General features: G+C 35.5%; 1 non-coding gene across 1 annotated transcript; it reads left to right on the top strand.

Annotated features, from left to right (window-relative positions):
- Positions 1-547: 547 nt before the first annotated feature.
- LOC113104285 (5S ribosomal RNA) lies at positions 548-666 on the top strand. Its single transcript, XR_003292012.1, has one exon. It is a non-coding gene; the product is annotated as a 5S ribosomal RNA (ribosomal RNA).
- Positions 667-6,000: the final 5,334 nt, after the last annotated feature.

Genomic DNA, 6,000 nt, shown 5'->3' with positions numbered 1-6,000 from the left:
AGGAAGGATGCAGTACTACTCTATAGGTACTCAAGATTAAAAGGATATTGAGTGAAAACGAGCATTTCACCCCCCTTTAATAAAAAAAAAATGCCCGATCTCGTCTGATCTCGGAAGCTAAGCAGGTTTGGGCCTGGTTAGTACTTGGATGGGAGACCGCCTGGGAATACCAGGTGCTGTAAGCTTTTTGGACATTTTTCACTTAGTATATAATAATTTTGCCAAAAAATAGTCAATGCCCTGATCTCTGAATCTTAGCAGGTTTGGGCCTGGTTAGTACATGGATGGGAGACTGCCTGGGAATACCAGGTGCTTTAATCTTTTTGGAAAATTTCACGAATTATATAATAATCTTTCATTAAAAAAAAAAAAGAGTCAATGCCCGATCTCTGAATCTTAGCAGGTTTAGGTCTGGTTAGTACTTTGATGAGAGACTGCCTAGGAATACCAGGTGCTTTAAGCTTTTGGGTTTTCTTTCCTACTTATATAATGTACTGGCGATTAGATTGGCTGGTCTTTAAATAGCCCTCTCTTTGCAGCAGTCTTCGCTTACGGCAATACCAACCTGGCTATGCCTGATCTCGTCTGATCTCGGAAGCTAAGCAGGTTTGGGCCTGGTTAGTACTTGGATTGGAGATTGCCTGGGAATACCAGGTGCTGTAAGCTTTTTGGACATTTTTCACTTAGTATATAATAATTTTGCCAAAAAATAGAGTCAATGCCCGATCTCTGAATATTAGCAGGTTTGGGCCTGGTTAGTACATGGATGGGAGACTGCCTGGGAATACCAGGTGCTTTAATCTTTTTGGAAAATTTCACGAATTATATAATAATCTTTCATAAAAAAAAAAAAAAAGAGTCAATGCCCGATCTCTGAATCTTAGGAGGTTTAGGTCTGGTTAGTACTTGGATGGGAGACCGCCTGGGAATACCAGGTGCTGTAAGCTTTTTGGGCATTTTTCACTTAGTATATAATAATTTTGCCAAATAATAGAGTCAATGCCCGATCTCTGAATCTTAGCAGGTTTTGGTCTGGTTAGTACTTTGATGAGAGACTGCCTAGGAATAACAGGTGCTTTAAGCTTTTGGGTTTTCTTTCCTACTTATATAATGTACTGGCGATTAGATTGGCTGGTCTTTAAATAGCCCTCTCTTTGCAGCAGTCTTCGCTTACGGCCATACCAACCTGAGGGCGCTAGAGAGCTACAGGAAGTGTTGGCTGCAGTTGGGAGAGGAAGGCTCTCCTCCATTTTGATTTTTATGTTAGTGTTTGTTTTGTGAGTTGTTTTTGGACTTTTAGTTTATTTTTTGTGTGGTTTTTCAGTTTTAAACCACCTAAAAGCAGCATCTTGCTGGCTGGAGGGTGGTTAATTTTATTTTTTTTGTGTTTTTGTACAATGGATGGATTATTGGCAAACGACACTGGACTGGCTGGAGAGATACGCATGGCAAACGACACTGGACTGGAGTATCGACAACGAGCAGGACGCGGGAAAAATCAAGATGCAAGATATACAATTGGTGAAAGGAAATACTTAAAGGAGGCAACTGTGATTGTGAATGTGGAGAATGTAAGTGAGGTGAGAGCTGTGGATATTATTAAAGCGGTGACGGACAAATGTGGATATGGTAAAATCTTAGCACTGAGGCCAAGACAAGGAAAGGAATATGAACTGACAATGGAAAAAGAAGAAACTTGTGATGAACTGACTGAGGGATTGTTAATTAAAGGAGTGAACTGTGAGATAAAGAAACTGCAAAACAGAGATTATGTTGTCTCTTTCATGCATCTGCCCATCTACCTTGCTGATGAAGAGATTTTAAATAAACTGGAGGTTTGGGGGGTTTCCCCAATTTCAAAAATAAAGCGGCGTGTTTATCCGGGCACCAGCATCGAGGATGGGACAAGATATGTAAAGGCGCGGTTTCCGAAGGAGGTGGCCTCCCTACCGTACAGCACAAAAATAGAAACGGCAGAGGGTCCACAATACTTTCGGGTGATGCACAGCCATCAGGTGAAGACTTGTCGGCTGTGCATGAGCCCAGATCATGTGGTGAAGGACTGCCCGTAGTTTAAGTGCCATAAATGCGAGGAAAGAGGCCACTTCGCGAGAAACTGCAATGCTGTGACGTGCCCGGAGTGCAATTTGGTTTTAAATAAGTGTGAGTGTTGGATGCAGGGTGAGGAGGAGGAGCAGCAGCAGGTGGGCGGGCAGGTGCATGAAAGAGACAACGAGCAGCGAGACGTTGGAGAAAGGGTACGTGGTGAAGGACTGGAATTAAATAAGGATATAGAACAACAGAAAGAGTGTACCGAACCCATCATACAAACACAACAGGATGGGGGAATTTGGACACAGATGGATTTGACAGACAGCTTGCAAAATGCTTTGGATAATGTGGAACTGGTTGATGAAAGGAATAAAGTACTGAGTGATGCACAACAGGAGCGAATTTTATGTACACCGATGGATGTGACGGACAGTGTGCAAAAGGAGATGGACGCGATAGAAATTAATGATGCTACAAAAGAGTGTGAACAAGGAAAAGAAAATGAGGAGACGCAGGGGAAATCATCAAAAAGAAGAAGATCTGTAAAGGTAATACCTAATCTTGATACTGCAAGAAAAAGAATGCTTAAAGAAGATGGGATTGAGTGTGCAAATAAGTATGAGCTGCTAAAGGGTGTGGAGGAGATGGACTGAGTTTATGGGTTTTATGCATGTTTTTATATGTTTTATGCTTTTAAAAATTGTTACTTTTAATGCTAGAGGGCTTTCGAACGTAGGAAAATTTGAAAAAGTGAAAGAAATGTGTAAAGGAGAGGATGTGATTTTATTACAAGAAACTAACTGGAGGGAAGAGTACATGACTGAAATAAGGAAAAGGTGGAGTGGAGAGATTTTTTATAACAATGGTGATGGGAGGCTGGGAAGAGGAGTTGCGATTTTAATAAAATAAAACTGTGGGGTATCATGTAAAACAATATATAATGACATAGATGGGAAATGTATTGCGGTTGAAATGGAGTATGAGGAGAAAAAAATTATTGTAGTTAATATTCATGCACCGACTGTAGAGAGTGAAATGAAGGAATATTTTAATGTCTTAAGAGACTTTTTAAAAAAGCATAAAGAAGTTATTATGATGGATGATTTTAATACTGTTTTCAGTAAATTAGAAATTGGTGAGGGAATGGCTTTTAAAAATGATAAAGGAAGAAAGGAACTGAAATTATTAATGGAAGAAAATAATATGATTGATGTATGGAGAGAAAGAAATGAAAAAAAGAAAGAATATTCAAGGAGGCAATTAGTAGGGAATTTTATGTGTAAAACAAGGATTGATTTTATTTTATGTACAAGGAACATTGAAGGTTTTATCGGTAATATTAAATATGTGGAATCAAGCTTAAGTGACCATAAACCACTTTTTATACAAGTAGACTGGAGTTCAGTGAAAAGAGGGCCGGGTGTATGGGTTTTAAAAGTAGAGGTTTTGAAGAATGAGGAGTATGTGTTAAGTATTAAAGAAATTATTGAAAAAGAAAAGGAGAATGAAATGTACAGTGAAGATAAAAGGATATGGTGGGAAAATGTTAAATATATAGTAAAAAAAAAATCACGATAAAGTATTGCAAATTAATACAGATGTGTAAGAGGAAGAAGGACAGAGAAATAAGAGAAAAATTGGAAAATGAATTAAATGAGAATGGGAAAGATATACAAAAAATAAAAGAATTGGAGGGATTATTGAAAGACATGGAAGAGGAAAAATATGAAGGTGCAAGAATAAGGAGTAAAGCTAAATATACTGTGGAGGGTGAAAAATGTACAAAGTTTTTCTTTGATCTAGAAAAAATAAGAGGGAAAGCTGGAATGATTAAAGAAATAAGAGGGAAAAATGGTGTAGTGGTGGAAACAAATGAGGAAATATTAAAAGAAGTAAAAGCTTATTATGAAAATCTGTTTAGTACTGAGGGGTTGAAAGAAGAAGAGAAATTGGAGTTACTAAATCAAATAAAAACAACAGTAGGAGAAGTTGACAAAAAAGAGTGTGATGAAGAGATAAGGGAAGAAGAGATAAAAAGAGCAATAAGTGAATTGAACAAAAATAAAAGTCCAGGTATAGATGGTTTGGGGAGTGAATTTTATATAGTTTTTAAAGATTTTTTAACCAGTATTTTAAAAGAAGTATATGAAGACATTTTTAAAAAAGAGGAAATGAATCAGAGAATGGGGATGGGATTAATAAAGTTGATATATAAAAGAAAAGGAGATAAAGTAGACCTAAAAAATTATAGACCAATTACAATGCTGAATACAGATTTGAAAATTTTAACAAAAGTTTTAGCCAATAGATTGAAAGAGGTAATGCCAACCATAATTAAAACAAACCAAGTGTATGGAGTAAAAGGGAAAGATATAGCGGATACAACTTTAAGTATAATAGATAGAATAAGATATATGAAAGAAAAAAACAAAAAAGGATATGTTATTAGTTTGGATTTTGAAAAGGCCTTTGATAGAGTGGAGCATGATTATTTATTTGGAATTTTAAGAAGGTACGGGTTTGGGGATAATTTTGTCAAGTGGATTACAATTTTATACAGGGGAGCAATAACAAGAATACAGTGTAATGGTTTTTTAACAGAATGTTTTAAAATTACTAGGTCAATAAGACAAGGATGTCCTTTATCAGCGCTTTTATATTCTTTAGTTGCAGAACCATTGGGATTAGTTGTTAAAATAGATGAAGACATAAGAGGGATAAACATTGAAGGAAGTGGGGGAAATGAAAAAATATTTAAATATGCAGACGATACAACAATAATAGTTAAGGATATAGAGAGTGTTAATAAAGTATTGGAAGTAGTACAGATGTTTTGTAGGGGATCAGGAGGCAAGTTAAATGAAGAAAAAACAACATATGTGAGATTTGGAGGAGTAAATGTTTTAACTGATTATTTTCATTTTAAAGAAACAAAAGAAATAAGGATCTTAGGTGTTCTAATGGGAAAAGACGAAAGGAATGTTAAAGAAAAAATGTGGGAAGAAATAGTAGGAGGAATTGAAAGAAGGTTACATTTTTGGAAATTGAGGACTTTAAGTTTAAAAGGGAAGGTTTTAATTTTAAATGTGTTAATGGTGTCAAAGTAGTGGTATGTTTTATATGTGACTGCTATGCCAATGTGGGTGGAGAAAAGGTTGAAAAAATGTTTTTTAGATTTTTTATGGAATAGTAAACCGTCAAGAATTGCATATAGTACATTAATAGGAGAAGTAGGGAAAGGAGGAATGGGATTAATTGATGTTGAACAGAGAAAAAATAGCTTAAGAGTTAAAATAGTAAAAAAAGATCTAGATGATGGTCACAAAACAGCATGGAAAAAGACAATGGAATATTTTTTTAAACAAATGTGGGGATTTTAACATGGGGGATGGGATTTTATGGATGAAAACTAAGAATTGGATGACAGAGTGCTTACCAGAGTTTTATAGAGAAATGTTTAGTGCCTGGGGAAAATTTTTAGACAGAGTATGATCCACATGGGAGAGAAAACATTTTAAATCAACCTCTGTTTTTAAACAAAAACATTTTAAAGCAAGACAAAGAATTGTTTTTAAAGAAATGGATGGATGTGGGGATAACAAGAGTGAGAGATGTTTTATATGAATTTAAAGAAGGATTTTTACCGACACAATATATTGTGGATGCAATGGAAGAGGCAAAAGAAGATTACAGTGAACAAGAAATAAAAAATAAATATGAAATCATTAAAAATGCAATACCTAAAGAGTGGATTAAAAGAATAGAAAGTATGGAAGGAGAACCAAAAGAGAAATGTATTAATGTGAAATTAGGGGAAAAACTGTATGATTTTAAGGAATGTACTGTGAAAATGATTTATTGTGCTTTTAGAGATGAGAGCCGATTGTAAATGGATACTGGGTGCCGAAATTCAAGGATTTTTAAAAAAAGAGTGTATATGGAGAAACA

Source organism: Carassius auratus, unplaced genomic scaffold (genome assembly GCF_003368295.1).
Source record: "Carassius auratus strain Wakin unplaced genomic scaffold, ASM336829v1 scaf_tig00217997, whole genome shotgun sequence".
NCBI classification, from domain to species: Eukaryota; Metazoa; Chordata; class Actinopteri; order Cypriniformes; family Cyprinidae; genus Carassius; species Carassius auratus.
The sequence above is the reverse complement of the archived record's forward strand: the minus strand, read 5'-3'. Positions and strand labels throughout refer to the sequence as shown.